Below are 12,186 nucleotides of genomic sequence, written 5' to 3' on the forward strand. Positions count from 1 at the left end.
TGATCACCTTGCAATCCAAATGTATTGAATTATTGGTGATTGGAATGGGAAAGCCTGAAGCAAAGAGGATGGATCGGTCGATTGAAATATATAGCCTTGCAACAAATGGACATATGTGCTTGACACAATGGATGTATGTATGGATTGTGATAAGAATTGTACAAGCCCCCAATAAAATTATATATATATATGGCACCTTGGTATTAAAAACAAAAGCTGAAAATCAAATGATAGCATTTTGCATGACCAATGGTGTCTTCATTGCAAATATCTTTTCTGAACAACATAAACAGTGACTACACATGTGGACCTTGCCAGATGGAATACATAAAAATAAAATTGACTACATTTGTGGGAAGAGACAACATAAAGGATCAATATTCTCAGCAACAACAAGGTGTGTTAGTCCAGGTTGGCTAGAGAAACAAATCCAGGGAGGCACTCATATGTCTGTAAGAAAGAACTTTATATCAAAGAACAATTGTTCATTAAGGAAACATCCCAGCCCAGTACAAATCATATCCATAAGTCCAATATTAACTTATATGTCCGATACCAATCTATAAAGTCCTCTTCAGACTCACAAAACACATGTAATGACACCAAATGCAGGAAGATCATAGGCCAGTGGGTCGGAAGTCTTGTGGATCCAGTGGTGTTGTAAGCATCTCAACACTGTCACGGCTCTCTACATGGCTTCTCTAGCTCCAGAGGTCTGGTTGCATCAGGGTAGGTCCATGTGGCTTCTCCTCAAGGTTATCTCCCAGGGAGTCAGCCTATAGAGTCTCTAAGGGAGTGAGCTGTGAGATAAAAGTGTCTCCCACATCAAAGGAGGAAAATACAGGAGTTTCCAGAATTCTCAGAAGGCCATGCCCACACAGAGGCCTCATTGGTTATATCTTGATTGACAGGCCAGACACCACACCTTCATTCATAATCCTCTCAAACTGACACCAAATTTTGTAAGTACCACACAAGGCAAGTGGCTAACTATACAACAAGTTCAGCGTGAAACTAAAGAAGATATTTCAAAGTCCACAAGATATAAACTATAACCTTGAGCACATCCCACTTGAATTTAGAGACCATCTCAACAATTGATTTGACACATGTAACCCTAACAACTGAAGACCAGATCAGTTGTGGGGTGACATCAAGAACATCATGCAAAAGTAAGGCCAAAGGTCACTTTAAAAAAAAAGAAACAGGAAAGAAAGAAAAGACCAAAGTGGTGTCAGAAGAGACTCTGAAACTTGCTTCTGTACATGGTTTAGAAAACCAAAGCAAAGAGCATATTCAGCTTAAGTAAAAATAATTGAAGAACAAAGTCAAGCCTTGAGTTGTCATATTGAAGAATTCTAGGGGAAACACAAAATAAATTCAAGCAACTCCATTGTGGAAGTGCATTTAAACAAAAAATAAAAATGCTCATCGTTGCTTATCTTCACAACACAATTGCTGAAGTCAAAAAGGGTGCACAGGCAAATGTGGTGAAGAAAGCTGATGGTGCCCCGCTATTAAAAGATATAGCATCTGGGGTCTTAAAGGCTTGAAGGTAAACAAGCAGCCATCTAGTAGAGAAGCAAAAAGCCCACATGGAAGAAACACACCAGCCTGTGTGATCATGAGGTGTTGACGGGATCTGGTAACAGGCATCAGCGGACCCACAACAAACAAATCTATTGATGTCAATGATTGGTGTCAGAGAGGAGACTCCAAGCCCATCTGTAAGCAATTGGACACTTCCCCACAGAAGGGTCACAATGAAGAAACGAGTCAGCCAGGGTGCAGCATAGCACCAGTGGAACACACAACATTCCTCTAGTTCTCTAATTCTTCCTCCCTGCCCACTATCTTGACCATAGTCCTGCCTTACAAATCCAGCTAGACCAGAGCATGTACACTGGTATTGATAAGAACTCTGACACACAAAATCCAGGACAGATAAACCCCTCGGGAACAGTAATGGTAGATACCATGAGGGTGGGGAGTAAATGGGGGAAGAAATGGGGAACCGTCTACAATGATCGATGTATAACCCACCTCCCAGAGGGATGAACAACATAAACGTGGGCAAAAGGAGACAGTGGATAGTGTAAGATATGAAATAATAATTTATAATTTATCAGGAGTCCATGAGGGTGGGAGGGTGGAGGAGGGAGGGAAAAGGGAGGAGCTAATACCAAGGGCCCAAGCAGAAAGAACATGTTTTGAAAAGGATGATGGCAACATATGCACAAATGAGTTTGATACAACTGAGGTATGAATTGTTGTAAGAGCTGTAAGAGCGCCCAATAAAATGATTTATTATTGATAATAATAAATACTCATCATTGGCTCAATTCACTGAAGAATCCAGAAGATAGATCCAATGGTCTTAGCCCCACCATTAGTTCTTCACCTCTAAGGAAGCATCTAACTAAAAGACAGCTTATTCCCATTTACTGACTACCAACAATAAACACAGATATTTAGAAAACCCTCCTAAAATGTAGGAGAATCCAAGAAAGGCATTCCTTTCACAAAGTATTTGGCAATGCTGACATCAGTCTTTCAAGATTCTTTCTGGGGCCCTGCACAATGACTTGTTTTAAGAGCATTTGTACTTGCAATCAGGAGCATGCGCATCATTTCAAAGGCAAGCTGTTGTCAAGGTGAGGTAGGGCAATGATCCCATTTTATCTTTCTCACTGCTTGTCAACTTTAAACCCAGTGTTTGGCCTTAGTCCTCCTCAAAGGTTCACATTAGCAAAGGGGTCATGAGGTCTTGCTTGTGCATCTAACACCACATCCTGCCTCCAGGATTCACCAATTGAGGCATCCCTGGAGGAAAAGACAAAGTTCACTTCATAATGTTTCTTGCTAACAGTGAGATGAAGCAGTCAAGTGAAAACGCTATTACTACCGTTTCTTTACCATGAGAGAAAATATGAAATTAAAGTTAGTGTTTAAGAATAAAAGTGAATCATATTAGGTTGGTTTGCTCCTTTTTGCCAACTCTCCAAAATCTAACTGGGTCACAGAAATGTTAGAATAGGGTCATTTTTAATTCCGTCAGCCTTGGCTGCTCTCTTGATTTAAAAGGCCAGGGGAAGTTTGAATGCAATTATGGTAAATGTGATGGTCACATTTTAGTTGATCCATAGCAGAATAGTATCAAAAGTCATAGGAGAATGATAAGCATAGTGGAATATTCCACTGACTGCTTTAATTTGCCAGGATGGCCCCTTCCTAATGCAAATCATATTGTTTTCTCAGATGTAAAGGAGGGGACGATATTCCTCGGTACTTTCGCCATGTGGGCAAAGCATCCGTCACTAAACTGGGGACAGGGGTTATTCTGAAGCACTTACTGGCGATTGTGATTCACTAAGCATAGGAACTAAACAACCACCAGTATTGCTTTGCTTCTGCAACAGTGAGATTTTCCAACTGAGTGTCTCATGATATATTTCTAATACCTTTATATTCGTCATTCAAAGTAGCAACTTTTAAAGCATTCACCTCGTGATTGAGCCTTAGCGTTTTATCCTTGACAATTGGGCTAACATGCACCCTGACTTCCCGAATGAATCATGGGGATTAGAGGCAACTCCCTAACACAAAGCTGTAAATTGATATTCCCACGCCAAAGACAACGGCTTACAGGGCTGAGCAAACAAAGGACACCAGTATCTCTGGACTTCATCAGCAACAGGAAAAGACCAGGGAACTTGTTGGCTCTCTGAGGACACAGGCAAATACTGCAGGGGTGGAATTCGAAGTTTTCTGCATCCCACCCTTTTCCTCATTATTCCAAAAGAAATGTGTATTTAAACTAGATGAAATAATCAGGACAAGCCCAGAGAAAAGACCAGAGACTGGAGTTCCCCCCGTCCCCCCCAAAAAAACCCATTGTATTAGGACATAATATAGACATCATACTATCCAATAGTTCAAACATATCACGCAGTGTGGGACAATCACTACCACAATCAGTTTCAGCACAGCTTCTCCCTTCTTGTGCTCCTTGCTATCAGCTCTCCTTTACCCCACCACTCCCCTGCCAGACTCATCCCCAAGACCTGTTCTTCTAGTTGGTGTCTGTAGATTCCCCCATTCTGGGATGAAGCTACAAAAAATATAGAAAAATGCATAAAAGAATGTCAAGCAGACTATCAACAATACCAAAATACAACAGAGATAAACCCCAATTTGAAAAAACAGAAAATATTAAAAACCAGACAAGCTCAAAGTGTACCACAATGGAGAGCTAATGACAGGTTTTAACCATTCAAGTCAGATTTTGCATTTTAATCTATTATAATTGTCTCTCTAATACTCTGTCTGATAACCAGGTTATTCCCATCCCTCAATTATAGTCAGAGGCCTGTTCCATGTGCCGATCCTACAAATGTATTTTGGGCTTTCTGTGTCATCCATAGCCTTCTGCAAATCAGAATTTCACAATTTAATCTCTGATACCATTCCATTCTTTAGATTTGGATTATATTATTTACAATCCTTGGCTCATGCATGCTGGTGGGCTTAGTTGACGACTCACTTAGATGGCTGTTTGTTTGGAAACAAGTCTTTAAAATCCTAGACGCTATTTTTCTGATAACCAGGCACCATAGAATTTCTTCACAACACTTTGCTGAGCATCCCTATCTTCCACGTTTCTTTTATGAGGGTGAGTATCAACGAAGTGTTCTTAGATTGGAGCTAGAATTGTGTGTTCAAAATCCGTTCCTAAATCTATGTTTTCTATCTGCTTCTGGTTGACCTTAGAGACATCTTTGTTGTTTTATGGTAGAGAACCTTAGCAATCTGGTTTGAGAATGGATTTTTGAGAAAATAATTCAAGCATTGGTTTAAAGAGAGAAGTATAGCCATAAGTATTGAGAGCAAAAATATTGTATATGTGGATGGCGTGCCAATAAAACTCTTATAAAAAGGAGAGAGAAGGGTTCAAATAGAATGTAAATGTTTAGAAAAGAAGGATGGCAAGATATGTACAAATAAGCTTGATACAATTAATGTATGGGTTGTTATAAGAGCCCCCAATAAGATGATCTTAAAAGAGAGAGAGGAAAAATATTAATGGGCAAGAGAGAAAAGACAACATGCTCACGAATGGTAGGAGAAAGGGGCCAAATCTTTTCATTGCTGTTGCTAGGTTCACGGTGAGCCCATCAAAAGCAGGACCAAGCACTGCCAGGTCCCCCACCATTTTCACAATGGCTGGCAGCACGAGTCCATTGTTGAGGCTTCTTATAGTTTGAGAGTCCCTCAACCTAGGAGGAGCCTTGGTCGCCTAGTGGTTACCAACTGGGCTGCTAACTGCCAACGCCAGCAGTTCGAAACCACCAGCCACTCTGCAAGAGAAAGATGGGCCGTTCTCCCCCTGTGCAGAGTTACAGACTCAGAAACTCACAGGAGCAGTTCTACCCTGTCTTACAGGGCCAGGTATCCACAATGAGTTCGGTTTAGTTTTCCAACCTATGAAGAGCCCTGGTGATACAGTGGATTGTGGGTTGAGCTGCCTACTGCAGGTCCAGAAGTTTGAGTCCACCACTCAGAGGGAACGACTGTCTGCTCCCGTAAGGCTTTCTAGGCTCAGAAACCCTAGGGAGTTGTTCTATCCGGTTAATGGTTGTTACGAGTCGGAGCTGACTCAGTCACACTGAGTTTCAAACCTACGATGCTCCTTTTCCTGTAATATATCAGATAGTATTTGTTGTGATTCATAGGGTTTTCTATGGCTAATTTTTAGAAGTAGATTGCAAAACTTGCCTTCCAACTCTTTCCTAGTCTGGAAGTTCTACTGGAACCTGTCTACCTTGCTGTTATATGAAATACTGATAACATATCTTCCAGTATCACAGCCGCATAGATGACAAGCTGTGCTAAATGCCGACACTGTTTTAATTAAGGTTCTTGATTTTACCTCTCTGTGTTCTAATATTTATTGAAATCTCTACACAGAGCTCACAGACCATATCCATGATGAAAGGGTTTATTAAGGAAATTAATAAATTGTCTTGCCAGTAAGAAACGCTCAGGGTTGAGCTGTGTATCAGGACATGTCACAAAGTTCTTTCAGGGCTACTAAGACAAGCCCTAAGGGCATATCATTTTGTAGTAAGTCTTAGTCTGAATGCACTCAACTCAAGCTCCCTGGATCAGCAAACCCAGCTTCCGGAATTAAGTGCTGAGTCACCCCACTCCAGTAAGCCTCAGCCTGAAGGCCCCAGCTCCACTTCTGGGGTCAGCAAGGCCAACTTCCCCAATCAAGTGCTTGAGCCTCCCCCCTTCCACAAGGCTGGACTTCCTCCATGAGTCGGGAAGTCAATCACTCTGGCCGGTGCTCCGGCTCCTGGTTTTGCTGCTGCTTTCTGATGGTATAGCTCTACGTGTTGTCTGCAGCCAGGAGGATCGTGGACTGCAGGAACCCAGTACATAATTACTCACAGGAGAATACTCTAAGTATCTTCCCCACCTTCTCGAGAGTCCCATGCAGGAAAAGTCATTTGATGGGATCTAGAGACTGGCTTGAATTATCGTCCCTAATAATTCACTGTAATTTGCATAATAACCTAGAGTGATAGATTTCTTATTGGTTCTATTTTATAAATGAGAAAACCGACATACAGTAGTGAAGTAATTTATCCACTGGCCAGAAATGGGTTAGAGACCATTCTTGAAGCAATCCCTGTGGCCGTGGGATAAAATATACTGATGGGCCAGGTCTGGGTCACACAGTCAGTGAGAAGGAGAGCTAGCCACATGACCTGAGAGTAGAAGAATTATACCGTCATGAAAATGGAGATGCTGTTATGAGAAGGAGCAATCTGTGCTAAGCAAACAAGAAAATAAATCACTACTACAGTGACCAGTAGAATTGTGTGCCAACAATTTTATTGAGAAATAGAAAACATTGTTTACTTATTCTGAAAAATAATAACAAATCCATATGCCAAGATGAGAAAACTAATGATGTGTCCTTAAGGAGATTTCCCTTTGTGGAAAAGAAAGATTACTTTCATAAGCACATTTATCTTTTTTTCCCCTCTCCAATATTTATTATTTTCTGATTTTCTTTTACAATTTTTTATTATTAATCATTCTTTGGGGGGGCTCTTACAAATCTTATGACAATCCATCATTCAATTTTATTAAGCACATTTGTACATATGTTGCCATCAATATTTCCAAAACATTCTTCCTACTTGAGCCCTTGGTATCCACTCCTCTTTTTCCCCTCCGTCCACCACCCTCCAACCCTCAGGAATCCTTGATCAATTATAAATTATCGTTGTTATTTCTTGTCTTACACTGTCCGTTGTCTCCCTTCACCCACATTTCTGTTATTCAACCCCCTGGGGGTGGGCTATATAACCAGCCTTGTAATGGGTACCCCTTTTCCCCCCTTCCCCGTACCTCCTGTCACTCTACCATCCCCCTACCCTCATGATATCCCTACTCCCACTACTGTTCCTGAGGGTTTTATCTGTCCTGACTTCCATGTGCTGAGTGTTCTTATCAGTACCAATATGTAGACCCCAGTCTAGCAGGATTTGTAAGGTAGAGCTGGGTCATGATAGTGGGGGAGAGGAAGCATTCAGGAACTAGAGGAATGATGTGTGTTTGTTTGGTGCTGTATTGCACCCTGGTTAAATTTGTCCCTTGTTTGTAACCCTTCTGGGGTGGGTGTCCAATTGTCTACAGATGGGCTTTGGGTCTCCACTCCAACTCCACTCTTTCACTTTGATATAATTGTTTATTTTGGATCTTCCCCCCGCTCCTCTTTTTTCCCTCCCTATCCCCCTCCCCATCCCCTCATGACCCCTTGATAAATTATTATTATTTTCATATCTTACACCAACTGCTGTCTCCCTTCCCCCGTGGTAGCTGTTGGTCCCCCTGGGGGTGGATGGATGATTATGTGTCTATCATTGTGATCGGATCTTTTGATGCCTGATACCTGATTCTATTGACACCTCATGATCACACATGCCAGTGTGCTTCTTCCATGTGGCCTTATTTGCTTCCCTGCTAGATGGCTGCTTGTTTAACTTCAAGTCTTTAAGACCCTAAGTGCTATCTCTTTTGATAGCCAGACACCATCCACTTTCTTCATCACATTTGCTTATGCACCCATTTTGTCTTCAGTGAACATGTTGGGAGGTTAGTATCAAAGGGTGCCAGGTTATTAGAACAAAGTGTTCTTGTGTTTAGGGAGGCATTGAGTCAACCTGCTATCTTAATTCTTAACATATAAATGTATGTACAATAGACTCTGTGCCTTTCGTTATAAATTAATATATTTATATATACACATACCTGTATAAACAGCTGTGCTTTCTACTCCTTTCCTCTATTTCCTTTCACCTACCTCCCATCCCACTATCATGCTCACCTTACACTTGGCTCTCAGTAATTCCTTTTGGATACATTGTACTTGATCAACCCCCACCAGGCCTCCTCACCATCATTTTTAGATCTCCTGTTTTCCCTTATCCCTGAATTTGTTGGCTCCCTGATCCCCCTCTCCACCTTGTCCTCTCCCATGTGCCCCTGGGACCACCGGTCCCTTTGTTTTCTCCTTGGGACTGTTTGTCCTGCCCATCTTATGTAGATAGACAAAGGGTGTAAAAAGAAGGGGGGTGGGAAACAACAGATAGTTCTACGTCTGTCTGTGACCCTTATGTATGTTTTCCGATCAAGTCTGATGAGGTGCCAATCCCTGTGCCCCAAGTCAGAAGTCTATTTTCAGGATTCCTCAGGAACTTGTTTACTTTTCTGCCCTGGCTGCCAGGTTGCACTCCCTTCACGTTTCACCCCACCATGCATGAAGCAGACCAGGCACACTTTCTGCACAGTGTCTGCAGTGCTGTCCCCGAGAGAGCTATGGGTCAGTGAGGGAATGTCATGCCTCATGGTGGGGCCAGCCCTACAGTCCTCTCTGTACATTGACTTCTCAGAGCAGGGATGTCATCCCCGGGGCTTAGTGGGTCATGATGAGGCTCTCTCTTTCTCTCTCTCTCTTTCCCTCTTAGTTCAGATCTGTATTATCTAACTTTTACACTTTCATTTTGTTAACTATTTGTAAGTCTTATTTGGAAAACCTGCCAACTTTGTTTCTTTTTAGTTATTTTATAAAAACCTTTAAAATGACAGATACTGAAGAAAAGAGAAAGGAAGATTGGCTGGCTTGTGATTGAATGTACAGTAAGCCCAAGTTTTGCTTGGGTTTTTTAAAAAAAAATTTTGTGATGACTCTAGGAGAAAAAAAATGGCTGAGACTTACATTCCCTTCCAAACCTTCCCTCCCTGATGTGAGGTCCCAGCTCATTCTGTCCTCGTGCATTTTCTTTATATTACTGTCCTTTCTACTTACATTAACATATCAAATACATCCAGGGGAAAATGGAGTTAGGATGAATAAAAAAAGAAACTTGAGAGTCAAAATTCACACAGATGCAATGTTATTGTACTGTTATCTTTTTAAAATCAAAGTGATTAAAGCCAGTTTTAGTTTCATTTCGGGGAATATTGGAACAGTTGTACAGGACAAGGATACAAGCAGTATTTGAGAAGGGTTTATACTTTGTAATGTGGTTAATATTGCCATACATTCTGATCTAGGAATTCTGCATTCCTATAAAATGTCACACACACACACACACACACACACTCACTCACACATACACGCACACACACACAATCCTTTGTGATGCAGTGGTCGAATGCTCTCTAGGGGGGAGAGGGCCTAGCATTCTGCTCCTGTAAAAATTTCTACCTAGAAATCTCTATGGGCCAGTTTCACTCCGCTGGAATCAACTTTACAGCACACAGCAACAACAACAAATAAACCGTCGACTCTCCCATTTTAAACTGTTTATCTCTTAGAGTTGTTCATTTCTTTCTCTTCTGAATTTGCTGAAATGATATTGCCAAAGGGTTACTTTAGATACACCTTGGTGTTTCAAATTTTAATTTTTTTTAATGTATGCCTTCATAACACAAAACTGACATGATGAATCAGCTTTGCACCGTGATAACCTGAACCCAAGAAGCACACTAAACATGAACCAGCCTACATTTCCCAGGCTGCCTACCCAGCATGCCTTCCTTCCCTGGGTGTTCCCTGTGCGGGCAGTCCTTTCTCTGGCCTCCTCCGGCACTGAGGAGTAAAAATTCTTGAGCTCGGAGTTGTCAGTCCACTGACCCTGACATGTCATGAGTGTTGTCACCTGTGCCATACATCTTTCCACAGGCAGAGCGAAACCACCAGGTCTATCTTTATGAATAGGGTACAAGACAAAACAAACACCACGTCTGCAATATCCTAAATTTCATGCAATGCTGTGGGTGAGTCAGCCAAGTACAAGTTCTAATTCCAGATTTTGGGGGTGGGGTGGGGGTAAGAAAAGGCCCATTTTTGTTGCTGTTGCTATTGTTAAAAAACACAATGGCAGAGCAGCTTGCTCAGCTGTGGATTTTGCCCTTCTCACAGACCAGGAACGTCTGTCTCATCGCCCTCAGGAAATGTCTCATCTTGTAGATCACTCTGCCTTTCTGGGAAAAATGAAATGATGGTGGGAGGAATGATGTTTGCCATGATTCACCGGCATGTAACTTAGAGAAGATACATTTCTAGAATAATCATTCATTATATGTTGGAAATGCTGCCTTGCCTATTCATATTCCTTATCCAGAGGTCAATGTGCCTGGCTCACTAGTGAGCTCTTTAGCAGAAACACAGAAATAATGATTTTTTTTTAAAGTTTGCTGCTCTGTTCATAAAGTAGGCATTTTTATTTGAAACAGAGAACTAAAAATGTGAAAGGTCATTTTCATATAGTGGTGTTTTAGGGAGGAAAAAAAAGCATCAATGGAGATTCGTTTGTTTGTTAGCACTATACAATTAATAATCTGAGGGCTATTAAAATAATAAGCAGTGTCTTTGAAATTGAAAACAGACATGAGTGATAAACTGGAAGCAGAGGCAACTGGGAAAAAAACGGGAGAAAATTAAGGCAATGGGAAGTACAAGGAAAGAAAGGAAGGCTAAGAGAATTCGGAGGGCAAAGAGAAATCCACGAGATTCCAGATCCACGGGAAGGAGAAATGGCTGACTTTCAGGTTAGGCTTCCAGGAATATACAAGATGAGCCGAAGAAATTATGCAATATAAAAGGAAATGGCCAAAAGAAAGAAGGAGGGAAAAAAAGAAGAAGGATTTAAATGCAGCCAACCCAAATGTGTTCTTGCCCAGGTAAACAAAGGAAGTTTACTTGAAAGATATCCAAGAATTTTCACAGGAAAATCTGGGACATCTATAATGTGCAGATGTGGTAAATCTGGAGATTTCTATCTCTGGTCCAACTGTGCCTGCCTTCCTGAATGACTCAGTTCAGAAAGCACCAGATTCTCTCACAGAGCGAGGAGCCCCTGTGCAGTGGAGAGAAGGCTGGGCTATAGTCATCTGACAACAGGTAAGACCCCAAGTGAGGGGAGAAAAGCGACTGCACAGGGGACGTTTCAACTAGGCCTACGGCCCAGAGGTTGGTTACACGGTGTTGGCTTGATGAAATAAGGAAAATCTAATGAGAAAAGGACGTCAAACTTGGTAAAGTGGAGAGACAACAGAAAAGAAGACGACCCACAACAAGATGAATTGGCACCATGGCTCCAATGGAAGGCTCGAATGTATCAACAGTCCTAAAGGGGGTACAAAAGCAGGGGATGTTTTGTTCTATTATACATCGGGCTTCAATGAGTCAGAACCAATTCCATGGTCCCTAACAACAACACTGAAAAGACAAGAGAATCTTAGGAGGAACCAGAGTTCTCACTCTCATAGAAAAGGCAAACACTAGAATGGAGTCTGTGGTGCTGGGCTGGATTTGGAGATTATAAATATTCATCTATTTCTAGCTCAGTCCACTTACATGGCCCAAGATCAATGATACTTCAAAAGAAATGAGTGCTCAGTGCCAAGATCGTTGTTTCTCAATGCAATTTTCCTGGGAGAAATGGCTGGCTTCCAGGTTAGAGTAAGGAATTTAAAAAGTGACCTGAAGATATTACTCAGTATAAAAGGGAACGGCCAAAGAATTATGAGTCCGCTTGGACGGGCTCCACTGGCCGATCCAGGATCATCTATCAAGATGAATAATGGCAGGCAGAGATTATTACC

The sequence above is a fragment of the Tenrec ecaudatus genome, chromosome 2, assembly GCF_050624435.1.
Source record: "Tenrec ecaudatus isolate mTenEca1 chromosome 2, mTenEca1.hap1, whole genome shotgun sequence".
Taxonomy (NCBI): Eukaryota; Metazoa; Chordata; class Mammalia; order Afrosoricida; family Tenrecidae; genus Tenrec; species Tenrec ecaudatus.